At 37.8% G+C, this 12963-nt stretch overlaps 2 protein-coding genes across 5 annotated transcripts in view; both read left to right on the forward strand.

Moving 5' to 3' along the window:
* The window catches only part of LOC135469634 (heparan sulfate glucosamine 3-O-sulfotransferase 1-like), a 143581-nt gene that overhangs the window by 41649 nt on the left and 88969 nt on the right, over positions 1-12963 (forward strand). The gene's annotated exons all lie outside the window — the stretch shown is intronic.
* The window catches only part of LOC135469633 (heparan sulfate glucosamine 3-O-sulfotransferase 5-like), a 127880-nt gene that overhangs the window by 38973 nt on the left and 75944 nt on the right, over positions 1-12963 (forward strand). Inside the window, exon 1 of one of the 4 annotated variants that reach the window (XM_064748158.1) lies at positions 10959-11093. The exons of the other annotated variants lie outside the window; for them this stretch is intronic. The gene's annotated coding sequence lies outside the window, so the exon portion shown is untranslated. Of the gene's footprint in view, positions 1-10958; positions 11094-12963 lie in introns of those variants that run through there. 4 annotated transcript variants of the gene reach the window in all.

The following is a 12963-nucleotide window of genomic DNA, read 5'->3' on the forward strand; positions in this document are numbered from 1 at the left end:
GTAACTCGTCCCTGAAGAGTACTACATATTACTTACTGCACACTGTTGAGTGAGATAATTTGAGAGGGAATTATATGTTAAGCTATGTCAGGATTCTCTGACTCAGTGATCTACTATGCAACTTTCTATCACTAACTACTCTGACCCCCCCCCCACCCCCCCACCCCACCCCCCCCATCCCCACCCCTTTCCTCAAATTATTTGTGTCAAAATATTGCAACTTGAGAGACCGTTCTCATCGTTCTCTTCGTTGTTGTCGGTTTTACCTGTCAGACTAAGTTATAAACATGACGGGCAAAACTTATTGTACATGACTCTGGACGTACGTGAGAAGGTCTGTCAGCAACATGCGGATGGTCGTGGGTTTCCCCTGGGCTCTGTCTGGTTTCCACTCACCATAAGGCTGGGCGCCGTTGTAAAAGTGAAATATTCTTGAGTATGGCATAAAACACCAATCAAATAAAAACATAAATCATTGTACATGAATACATACAGTGTCATGGCAGTTAGATGGCCGGGAGATGCATTTTCTCTGGCCATCCTTTCATTAGTTTAGATGTTGAGGATCTAAACCTTACACTTGGTGTATGAACCTTAAGGCATATTTGTTTATATCATGGTGTGATGAATGAAACTTCTGTGAGCTCTCAAAATTTACAGTTTGCTCTGGTACATATTGTATTGTAAAAGTTCGCCTCTTTGATGTGTGAATTCAGGAAAGACGTTTTGGAAGACTAGTCTTTAAATATGTGTATGTTGCGGCAAAAGTGACACGAATCATCAGTGTTTGATAGATCTTCGTTGGCAGGAATCGATAACAGGAAAGCTTCTGTCTCTGCTTGAGACAGCCTGGACAATTCAATAATTGGTCCTGGTAGAGGGCGCTGATCTCTGGCTTCTGTCCAGCGAAGTAGACATAAGCAGAAGCAAAGTCTGAATGACCATTACAGTGGCATGACTCGCACTTTTCAGGATTCCCCCAAGTCTTACTGAAATTAGGTTACTGTACCAATTTTGGACACAACCCCTCCTAGGAAAATCTGTTTCATTGATGAGTGATTGTTGGATATTAAGTAAAGCAGACACACTTTATGATTTCTTTTATCAGTAAGCAGTGACCCTTCTGTGGAATTATAAACCTATATCTTCTGCAAAATTGTCTGTTTACTGCTTTACAAATATTGTGTGACATCTACATGTAACAACATGTTCATATGGATTTTGTACTTCAAGGAGACTGGATTTCACAGGTTATGTGTGACTTTTTACCAAATATCACACTCATTACTGCTCTGCTTTTACTTTCTGTGATGTATTTTTTTTTATAATATATTCTATAATATATATACGTTTTTTTTTAACCACATGTACAGCACATTGTACTACCTGTAGTACATTTCATGTCCATAATATTCGCAGTACCACATGAAATGGGAAGTGATGCATGAAGCACTTTCTATCTGACTTGTGCATATGGAATGGAGATGAAGCTTAAAGCTTGGGTCATCTATCATGATATACTAGAGAATATATTTAAACAGGGAGGAGTGACTCAACAAGGATAAGAATCAGGCTTAAAACATTGATGAGAACACCGGGTGCTGTTCTGCTGAAAGATATCCACAGTTAGGTTCAGCGTATTGTTTACAAATTACCAGAGGCAGACATACTGGGGATACATTCCTGACATGGTTTTCTTAAATAATTGCTGCTATAAGCCTGAAGGATATAGTTGTTGGCACTGCTCAGGAAAAAAGACACTCTCCCCACTGAAGGGCACAACCGTTTAGACAAAATCTGGCACCTGCTACTTGTCATGGCTCTGGTGATCTGAAAATCTGAAGATGTGTGTAAGATTTTAGACAAACAGTTTCTGAGTGCTATGTTTTCTCTGCTGTTTTCATTATCCGGACTCTGAATAGAACATGAAGAGCCATCACTCACTCAGTCAATCAATCGTTGTTGGTTTCAAGGCTTAAATGAAGCCTTTGTCATTCCATTAGTCAGTTGATCTCCCTAGACTGTAACCCAGCACTGGTCCACATTATTGAAACCCATCCCTGTAGACTGTGAGAATTAATAACCGTAAATCATGATCAATAACTCAGTCTGTGCCCTGGCCTTTAAAATCTAAATTTGTCTGTAGTGTAGGGGTGGATGCCTGCTTACATTCCACAGAGTAATGAGTCTCCACCCAAATCTAAATTTCTAACAGGTGAGAATCAGATGGAAAAGTAAAGAAAAAAAATTAAAACATCTGCAAAAAAGACATTTGTCTCTGTAGTAGTATGCATTGTATGAATAAATTAAACATAAGTACATTTATCTTCCAATTTGGGAAATAATAATTGAAAAAACTTAGTGTACATTACATTTTACTCACTGGCCTATCAAAAACAACTAGTACTAAAAAAAAGGTGCTCTCAGTCATAGAAATCTTTGTGGTATTTGTGATCGTGCTGTATTCAATCACATGTTTTAATGACTGAGATGTTTTAATTCTTGTTACAAATGTAGTTGAAAAGCCACTGTTTCATATACCTCAGGTATGATGGACATGGTGTTCATTTATTTACTCAAACAGCATAATCAATAAATCTTCATTTGGTCTTTGTATAATAGTACAATAGTTATTAGTTCAGGAAAAGTAATTGGAGTACATGTATGTACAACTGCATTTAGACCGTAGTCCTAAATGTCATGGCAAAGATAAAATTGTCCAACAATAGCCTACAAGTCTTTTCCTGCATGTAGGTGTTGTAGTGATGAAAAATTAGATATCATAAATGTAATGTGGTGATATTGAAATAAAAAGAGGAAGTAAATGACTCAATTAAGCTAAGCCAATGCATTTTACTGTACATTGAGTATTTTATGGGCATCTATACCTTCCATTACACTATTTTAAGTTATTTGCATTATACTTATATGTTAATGTGTGTAGCCACTATAGGTAATGTATTGTGTATAAGTTAATGGTAAAGTACTTTTGTTGCAACATTTTAATTCTCCAAATTTCTTTTACAACTTGTTTATACACAGGTGATTACCTTGTAAAGAAAAGATGTTTCCACTAGCTTCCAAAATTTAGAATGTTTTCAGTTGGCTGAGAAATGTTGTTTTTACATGGAGAAGTGCATATCTCATCGACAACTAAGCATGACCAGGTTGGGACTTTTGCTTACACCCGAAATGCCTTCGCATGTTTTTGTGCTAAGAAAATAAGTAATTCAATCAGCCTTGTGACCATCTGCATTCTTGGCTGACTTAGTAGATTTTTGATCTATTTGCAGAGAACATTGGGTAGATGGAAGAAGCTCATTGGATTTGTAATTTTTTAACTTTTCTGTTTACAGCATATTATAAGATTTTCCTAAATGGAATTTAACAGAAGTTTTCGTTACAGTAAAAGAAAAGAGGAGAGCTTTTAGTAGTCAGCAGACCTTTCAGACTGATCCTGTCCTTGTTGATAGATGGCTCCACTGACCAGACTTCAAAACTTGATAGCTCAGAAATCACCAGTGAACTTCCTGAACTCTACACATTGTGAGTGCCTGTCACGTCCTCTGCCCTGTTGTACCATATCTTGTTCAGAAGAGAATAACCACATGGACACAAAATAAAACGCAATAGTCTAGGTGGTAAAACCAGAGCAGCAACAACATTGTTACTGTTTGCAAATGGTCACGCACAAAACACACAGTGTTTGAATAAAACAGATATATAATATGAGTGAGTAGTACTTGTACCAAGGTTGCAAATAACAGGCTGGACACTGACATTATCAGGTACAAAAATGGCTGATGTCCGCCTCAAGTTTTTTGACGCTGATCGTTTTGTCCAGAAGAAATTTTGCGGTCCATAAAAAGAGGAGATCTTCAGTTGTGTAACTCTCTCAATTCACTTGTGATCAAACTTTTATGACCAGTCTGGATAGCACAGTTGGTAGAGCACCCTTTCAGGAGCGGTAGATCTAGGATCAATCCTGGATTGAGTCACATCTAAGAAGAGGAAGTTGTAACTTCCTCGCTTGGCATTCAGGATGAAGGGGATAATGCAATGACTGGTTGACAGGTATCAGTATAATGGCACGGGGCAACTTACTGGCCTTTGGTAAGTCGTCTCTGTGAAGCAGCACTAGATAAGAGAGTGGTGGAAATCCGTTCTGGAACAAAGAGGCACATTACATACACCCTAAGGATTCCTTCGTCATCATATGACTGATAAATTGTTGAGTGTTGTGTTAAACCCCAAGCACTCAATCACTCACTCCAACTTTCATAAGTGTGTTTCAATACAAGAAAATTCAACTGTCAGCAGTACCATTTTATTGATTGTTTCTGAGTAGCCTACAAGATATCATAGAGCTAACCTTTCTAGAAGCAATTAAAACATTTCACATGCTGATTGGCCTTTACAGCATTATACATGATCCATTCTCTGTTACGTGTACCTATTCTCTGCACATCCACACGTTACTTTGGGTCTTAACTATAAACTGGGTCTTAACAATAAACTGGGTCATTATGTATCAAACAGAGATCTTGTTTTGGCTTTCATTTATTATTAATTTTGGAAGAATTAGGGTATGCATGCTTGGTCAATCAGTGGTAAGATCTGGCTGTGTCATATAAGCATAATATTGTGAATGTGTCAAAACAGGAGAAACATACAAATTTCCCATTCAGAATTGAGAAGTTTATTCGGTTGGGGAGAAAAAGTAAGGCAAGAAACCTATTGAAGCAAAGTGCTAGCTTTTAAAATCTCCCTGATAAAGAAATAAAAATTGTCTGCCACAAAATTTTAAAAGTGGTTGGTACCTGACACACTTAAATAGTTATTTGCACGCTTGTTGTACCTATATTTAACAATGAAACAATGTAGGATGTGTAATCAAGCATTTATACCCAATGAAACACACTAGCTGCCAGTTCTTGGTTGGAATGTGGTCTTGGATTCCAAGTTATGTCGTTCGTGAAATTAGTTTCCTTGTCAGCTACTTAATTGCAAACTACTGTTGGTTTTGCCTTGACAGACTAGAGGTTGGATGTTCACTTTTTGACCCCAAAGAATGCCCTGGTACAAAGTTGATTTAATCCATATCAGCTTTGTCATTAGTGGATTTCTTGTCGGTGTAACTCATGGTTTTATTTTGAGAATTAATAATTAGGACTGAAAAAGGCAACAGAGACATTCAAATTATGCTTCTGTGAAGAACAATTTGAACCCACCCACCTCTTTGAACTCTACCCAACAAGGTACAGGGCAAGCAGCCAGAAAAGTGGTTTTCAGTTTCATCAATACCAAAATCACCTGCAAGTTCAGACAGAATCTTTATTCCCTCAGTACACCACAAGTATTTCTAATGAAACCCAGTAAAACATGCATTGTGCTCCCTGTCCTTAGAACCACTGATTTGTGAACAATATTCAAATGAAGAGGTTTATTCAGGGAGAAGTTGTGGTTTGTTGCATTTTAATACCATATGCATATACTTTATGTATAAGTGTGAGCATTTTGAGACCCTGAGAAAATGTGTTAAACATGCATATGTATGCATAATGTTGTAAAGATTTTGTTGAGCCAGTCTGTGGGCATGTACATGTGTGTATATCTGTTAAAATGCCCTAACCACACTTGGGTAAACTATAAGTAAGTTGTATCCCTTCTGTAGTCCATCAGTCCTTCTCTCTGGTTTCCTGACTTATTAATTATTATATTTTATTACATTTTGGAAGCATGGTTATATTTCTGTCAAATTGCAAAAATAGTATTTAAAAGAATTGAAACCTCCATAGAGTGATCACAGTACATGTACTTGTACTTTTGCTAGTGACTGAAATAATCTGGAGCATATAAATTATACATGGGCAGCTGTATATGTAAATGAGAGAATATAGAATAAATGAAAGCAATATGAAATTTAACTTAAGGAAAAGACCATTACAGTTAGTTCATTGACTGAGTTTATACTGAAAAGCATGCTAAGTCTCAGGTTGCTTGCTTGCTTGGTCTTGTTTTATGAACCAGCATGTCATATAAAACAGGAAATTTCCTACCTGTTGTATAGAGATGCATCTTTATACAAGTGCACATATTGTGATGCATTCTAAGTAATTTCACTTATCTCTTTAAATATCTAAATTACTGATAGTATATTTATGCCTTTGTCCTTGTATTTTTAGCCAAATTAACATGTTGTCTTGTACATGTACCGGGTACTTTACTTGTACCTGGTGGTTAGTTATTTGAGTTATATTAGCTGACTGATTCAGTGCTACTCTCTACAGTGATCAGTACATGTAGTGGTGTAGGACACTTGGAGGTAAAAGAATCAGCTAAAAGACCTTTGACACCATTTCAGACAAGGCCATTTCGCATCCGGGGAAGTTGGGTAGAAACATTGGGCAATCTTAGGGGCAGTCTTGTGATGGCTATCAGTAGGGAGGAAACATATGGATTTCTGAACCCTGCTTCCATTAAACTACATCTCTTATTGTTTCCCTGGGGACTGGTGTCATTTGTTAAATTCCCCACCACAGTGCTCTGGTATTATCTAACAGCCCTGCTTAATTACAAATTTAATTCCCCCTTGTGAGGGTTGCATGTGTCGCGACAAGTTGCCTTGTTTTCCCTGCTCAGAACCCTGGTGGCCGAGCGTTCCTAATTGGCCTCAGTGGATACAAAAGTTCCATTACTCTCTTCAGTGATTGTAGGATTCCAGAAAGAAAATAACTACAGTGACGGCCAAACATTGCACTTTTATTGTTACTGAGCTCACTGTCAACTCCTTATTTCACTGTTATTATAACTTAAGTGGCATGCAATTACGTAGAAATTCCATTAATATTTAACGCTTCAGTGTGAGTTTATATTTCTTTGTTGAGATCAAACTTTTGTCTATTCTCAGCTGAATTCTTGGTAAAGCCACATAGGTTATATAGTTGGTGCGTGGGTTGGGCATCTGGAAAAACTGCAATGTGATGCAACACCAAGTAGCTGAAATTGCATGCATGCAGACAGCTCTTCATAACCAGGTGATAGATTGTTCTGAAATTTGGTGCCGTTGTCTGCATGTTGTCTTCATGCTGGATTAGCCATCATGCGCATTCTTAAACAAGGGTAGTGTAACCCAGGCATTGGGTGCTTGTATAACTTGTGGTACCCATGCATTCATGTCTCCCTTAAGGCATAGGCCTACTCTCTCTTTCCACATTCTCCATGATTGATTAATAGACCTTGAGTTGCAGTCTTGATTATGTAACTGAAATCCAGTTCGTTTTTATCCATCCTATGGCCAAACTTGAGCTGTAAAAATGCAGACCCCAATCAGTCTGTGTCAGACGCATTGAAGAGTTTTCATATTATGCCCTTTTCATCCTTTTTTATGGGTGATAAAGTCTGGGGCAGGCTAGTTTGCCCTGACTTCTCCACCCAGGCTAATCCCAGGCCCTCTTGCTAGACATCATAGCAAGCGGTAAAAAAATGGAGATTGAGACAAGGTCATCTACGGGTTTGTCATCCACATCACTTGCTGGCTGGTAAATCTAATTTGCATGTCAACTGAAATAAAAGTCTCCCCGCTGGACAAATGGACCTGAACCTTGCCCTTTGTATTGCTGAAATCTCAACCTGGGACCTAAAGCCTTTTGTGAAACAAGAAATGCAATTATTGGCCAGTTGAGGTGCTAAGTTGGTCTCATTTATTACAGTTGTCCTAGCTTATTAGTGGTCTGCTGTTCAGCCATGGTCAGTGATAATAATTGAATCATTTTCCTAAGCAGAACTGTCCTGCACTTTTCCTCATTTGCAGTTGTTAGAATTATGGTCAGCGCCAAGCTGAGGCATGTTGAACATTGTGAACGCACCAAATTGAAAGAATTGACTCTCTCTCGCTACTCAGAAGTGCTGCGGACAAACAAGTTGTAATTTCATTTGCACTTTCAGCCGTTGCCATGGTTTTCTGAAATTCTTGTCCGCCCTTCGAGACATTGGTCTTAAATACTATGTGTGCCTTGCATAAAACAGAGGAGCAAGAAATCCTTTTTGTGTCATCTGCACATAAATTACACATTTTACCAGCACTAATTACGGTTAGCTCACCATATATTTCTACATTGGATCTTCATCATGACTGACAAGAAAAACGACATTGTGGGGTGGTTTTAGTTGTAGCCTCTTGTGGTGAATACTGATTGCTTCGGTGATGTAGTGTTGTGAAGTACAGCGTGATAAATGATTATTTAATTTTGTCTAATGTGACATGTTTCTATGGTGTCAACAGGTTAAGTTTCAATTTCAAATACCTCTGCATCGTCTCAGGAATATGATCCAAGTTTCAGTGTTTTGTAGATGTGTGTAATTTAGTCCAATGGGAAAACGTATATTATGTGATGGGTTTGGCACCCGAAATTCTCCAATCTCACCACTCCCCACATGGCCTTTGATTATAGAAATATTGCTTTTGTAGTTCAATATCGCGCGTGACTAGGTGCAAGTCCCTGTTGCTGTAATTTCCAATGAAAGAGGTAACTGTTGCTGTCAGGTAATTCCCATCTTGGCAAATTCCTGTCGAGTTTATTGTTTCTGGTAACAGAACAATTTGTAGTTTGTCAACCATCTCAACAACAAAAAAACAATGAACAACAGGCACTTTCTTCCAGTACCTCCCTTCCCTCACGGATGTGTATGCCTGGAGATGTCAGCAGAACAAGCTGGAGTGTTGCTGATCGAGCATCTTCACTGTCCGCATCCTAATCACCCTGCCCTCTGGGGCTTCTGAGGACAGGCAAAAAAGTCCTGCTGACTCAACCTCTTTGAGTGAAATCAAACAAGTATTTGTTGCCAGTCTCCGCATGGTGCCAGAACCCTGTGTTGAAAAGGTGGGGCCTTTTAACCTCAGTGATGCATAATCCTGCTTAGGAATGTCATCGCCTTCAAAGATGCACTTGCATCTGCTGTCACCCTACTACACAGAACTGAGCGTCTGCAGGTCAATATATCATGGCGTAATTGCTGGGTGCGAGCAGCAGTGAGACAAGATTCTGCTGATTTACGCTTTCTCTCCATCACAAACTGGTGCAATAAAGTGTCATCATTTTGTATCAGGCTCTGATAAAATGTCAGATGTTACAAAATGGCATTGGTTTCTACTGTAAAAGCCATCATGTCTTGTTAAAGCCTAATTGCTAAAGGTTAAAAAAATTAATAATGGTGCATGAGGGTGGTGAGCAATTTGTTTTTCTGCCATAGTGTTGCGTGAAAAATGGAGCCTGTTACTGCATGGTCTGTGCCTCAGCTAGTCCCAGGACTATCTGTTCTGTATTCATCCATGACTTGTTTTCAAATTGCAGGTATACAGCAGGATGAGGTGATCATGTGTGATTCCTGTTGGTATAGTCACTCTTTGGAAAACTTCCACTCAGCTGAAACCTATGTGGATTTATGATTCTTTCCTGTGTCCACGTTTTCTTCCTGCCATGCATTCATGTTTTGAGAGAAAAAAAGATTTCTGTTACATGTAAATGTATTGTGGTTCTGTTCAAGCACTTCACATAATTGACATATTCTCTTGTTGATAAACATCAACAGAGCTTGTAAAATTATTCAAAACCAGACCGCATTAGAATTTATGCAATATTATTTCCAATGCATGATCATTACAGTTATCAGTTTTTTCATGTCATGTTTAGTTATATTGTGTGTTCAAGAGTACCCAAGAAGTAACATATTTAGTGGGTTAGTTCATATCTCATCTCCCTGATAAATGCTGTGGCTGATCAGTTAATACCCAGATTTGAATCCAGCTGATGCTAGTTCAACCTGCGTCTTTAGATGACTATGTTTGTTAGGCTCCTCCACAGGGATGGTGGTACTCTATCGTGTATCCATAAAGCAGATTATCATGGAAAATTCCTGTAGATTGGTATCATTTACAACATTCAAATAAATAAATAAATATAAAAATTACTTGTACTAGGATAAGTATTTTGCTTTTTTATATTCTAAAAAAAACATTCAGCAGCATTTTTTGAATAAGACAAAAAAATCTTGCTTGATTTTATGGTGCACTTTTTATCAGTTGTAACAAATGGACACATTGTTGTCCATAATGACACATTTCACATATTGGCCTGAATGCCTTCCAAAGGCTGTGGTGACCCACTAGCTTTCCGTAAATCAATGTCGCATGATCCATTGGGATGGTCAGTAACTACTGATAGAAATTCTTAAAATGATAGAACTGATATAAATTGATACAGTATCATACATACATTTAGGAAGCCTGCAATTTTCAATTATTTGCTCTGAAAATATAAATGTTTTCAATATTTGTGAATGTAAAGCTACAGATCTTGTGTTTATTAAATGTGTATGTTTACATGTGTTATACACACAAGTTATCTAGGATAAGCTTGGATCTTTAATATAAGTCTATATTGACCTATAAATCTGTCCATAATAACATTACATACTCACCTTACTTATGGAATCTTATGAACTTAATATTTGATACTGACTCATCAATTTACATTATGCTAACTGTTACGTGAATAAGAAAAAGAGATCAGTTGAGCATATTTTGCAACCCAGGTTAAGAAAAGTTCTTGTTCCATTCAGCTATGGAATCTGCTGGACTATGTGCACATGATGTATGTCACATAAATGTACTTTCAATCTTCTCTGACCAAAATCAGATTGGCTGTAACATGAATGAAAAGATGAGTCCCCCCGGAAGAGCACCTGGATGGAAGGGGGGACGCCTCAGCCAAGCCCAGATGAGGGGAACTTGATATCCTTTGGGGCAGAAAGCTCTTTTAACCCTTCTGACCTTGTTTGTTTGTAAGCCTCTGATATGTCAGGTTAGAAACTTCCACTTTTCTACTGCTTTAGGGGTTTTGATCCAGTCAAAACCTTGCTAGATCCAGAATCTCTGCTGTTGGTTCTGTGGGTTTAGAGGAGGGTTTCTTCAAGAGATAAAATCAAAAGATGCTCTAGATTAGGGGTCTGGCTACAGATTTCTGCCATCTTCCAGAGATAAAGCAACAGTCTTGTACAGCAAATGAGCGGTGAGGTTAACCTAGGAGTTTGATGTAAGTTGTAAGCGATTGTGTACATCATTTTCTCTAGGCTTGTATTTGTCCAGATCTAAGAAAGCAGGGTCTTGGGGTCTTCCCATTGAAATATAAACTGTGTTATTAAACGAGTGTTTATCTCCAGCTTGCTTCAGATCTACATCTCTGTCTTCTGCAAACAGCAAGGCTCCCTTTATTAAAAAAAAAGGCGTATGGTTTCCATAGGCCATAGTATAAAGGCCTAAAGATAAGGAAATGCTCAGACATGATCCATCTGTCATTTGGTCCAGACAAGCGGAAAATTTACACAGAAACTATCAAGTGAGTTTGACCTAATGGTGAACACAATCCCACAGTTTGGTTGTTTTTCTACGTATTATGGCAATGTACTGCTAAGAATGTTTTGAACAGGACTGCACACCAACTAACTTTACTGACCATCTCGTTCCTTTTTTAGAGACTTTTGAACTTTTTTGGGCACAGCTTGAAGGCAAAGAACACACTAGTGTGAAGTACATTATATATTGTCTTGCAAAATAGTTTGATTTATTTTTTATGATATTTTTCGACCTGGTAAAATGCATTTAAAACTTTTGATTTTACTGCGACCTTTTCTGACCATTTTGGGACCAGTGATATCGCTTCATCTTTTTGCTATATTTCATCATTAATAATGCATCTTCATTTCGAGCTACAAATACATTCAGTAAAATGACCTTGAAACAAAAATATTGCTCTGACATCACTGATACCCTCTGGGTCATAACGGACCACCATAGAATCCTATGTTTTAAATGCATTTTGGTCAGTTATAAAAATTTAAAAAAAAAAAAAAAAATCTAAAGCTATTTTCCTGGACAGTGGTTAATAGCCTTTCATCTGATAAATCCTTTTTTTTTTTTTTAGTGTTTTCTTTGCCTTTAACAGTTAGTAATATGAAGTGGAGCAAAGTAGGGGCACCACTGTTTTGATTAAATCTTGTCAAACATACTGTGTGTGCATATAGGTCTGAAGTCATCATTCTGTAATATATTCATCTCTTTGTTCCTTCTGGTTTGACTGTAGCATTTTTGATGGCTAAATGGAGCAGATAAAATATGTATAGCACCTTTGGACCAATGAAATGCCAGATTGAAAAAGGTTATTGTGACCAACTAGGGTGCTTGTCATAAGTGAGCATGGTAGACTTTTGAGGTATCACCATGTGGGGAGGTATTTCATGGGAGGATATAGTTGTAAATGGGTCAAACTAGCTAAAGTAGTGAAAACAATTAAGGGAGCACCTACAGCAAAACAAAATAAACCATTCACATGTTGTCAAGGTAGGGATCTCATGCAAGGAATGTAACCCATGCCCAATGACTTATGGAATTTTGGAGTTTTAGTGTCACACAAGCCAGTGGAAATCTGATTACCTGTACTCACTGTTATACAAGTGAAAAATTCTTGATTAAATACCAATCATGTAAATAAATGATACAAAATACCTGAGATAAACCAATGTTTATGAAAGCCTTTTGCCACAACAAAGTGTGGCTGTCGGATCAATACACGTGTTCACAAACTAATCAGTTCCTACATGTAGAGCAATCAAATGAAGCCAGGCAAATACTTTAATTTTCACTTGGGCCCAAATTATTTTTTTTTTTTTTTTTTTTTTTTTTTTTCGCCCTTCAAAATGTTTATGGTTTCTAAATGAACAGCTGTATGAGCAGTCTTTAGAGTTTTGTTATTACAAGGTTGTCAGTTGTCCAGACATCAGACTGTGGCCTGGACTGTGACATGCCACTGTCAGATACTGCTGTCAGATGTCACTGTGGGTTATGACATGGTCTGGACATGTGTAAGTGATGGGTTGTCTACTACATGTACCTCATGAGCACAGTTT

Source organism: Liolophura sinensis, chromosome 7 (genome assembly GCF_032854445.1).
Source record: "Liolophura sinensis isolate JHLJ2023 chromosome 7, CUHK_Ljap_v2, whole genome shotgun sequence".
Taxonomy (NCBI): domain Eukaryota; kingdom Metazoa; phylum Mollusca; class Polyplacophora; order Chitonida; family Chitonidae; genus Liolophura; species Liolophura sinensis.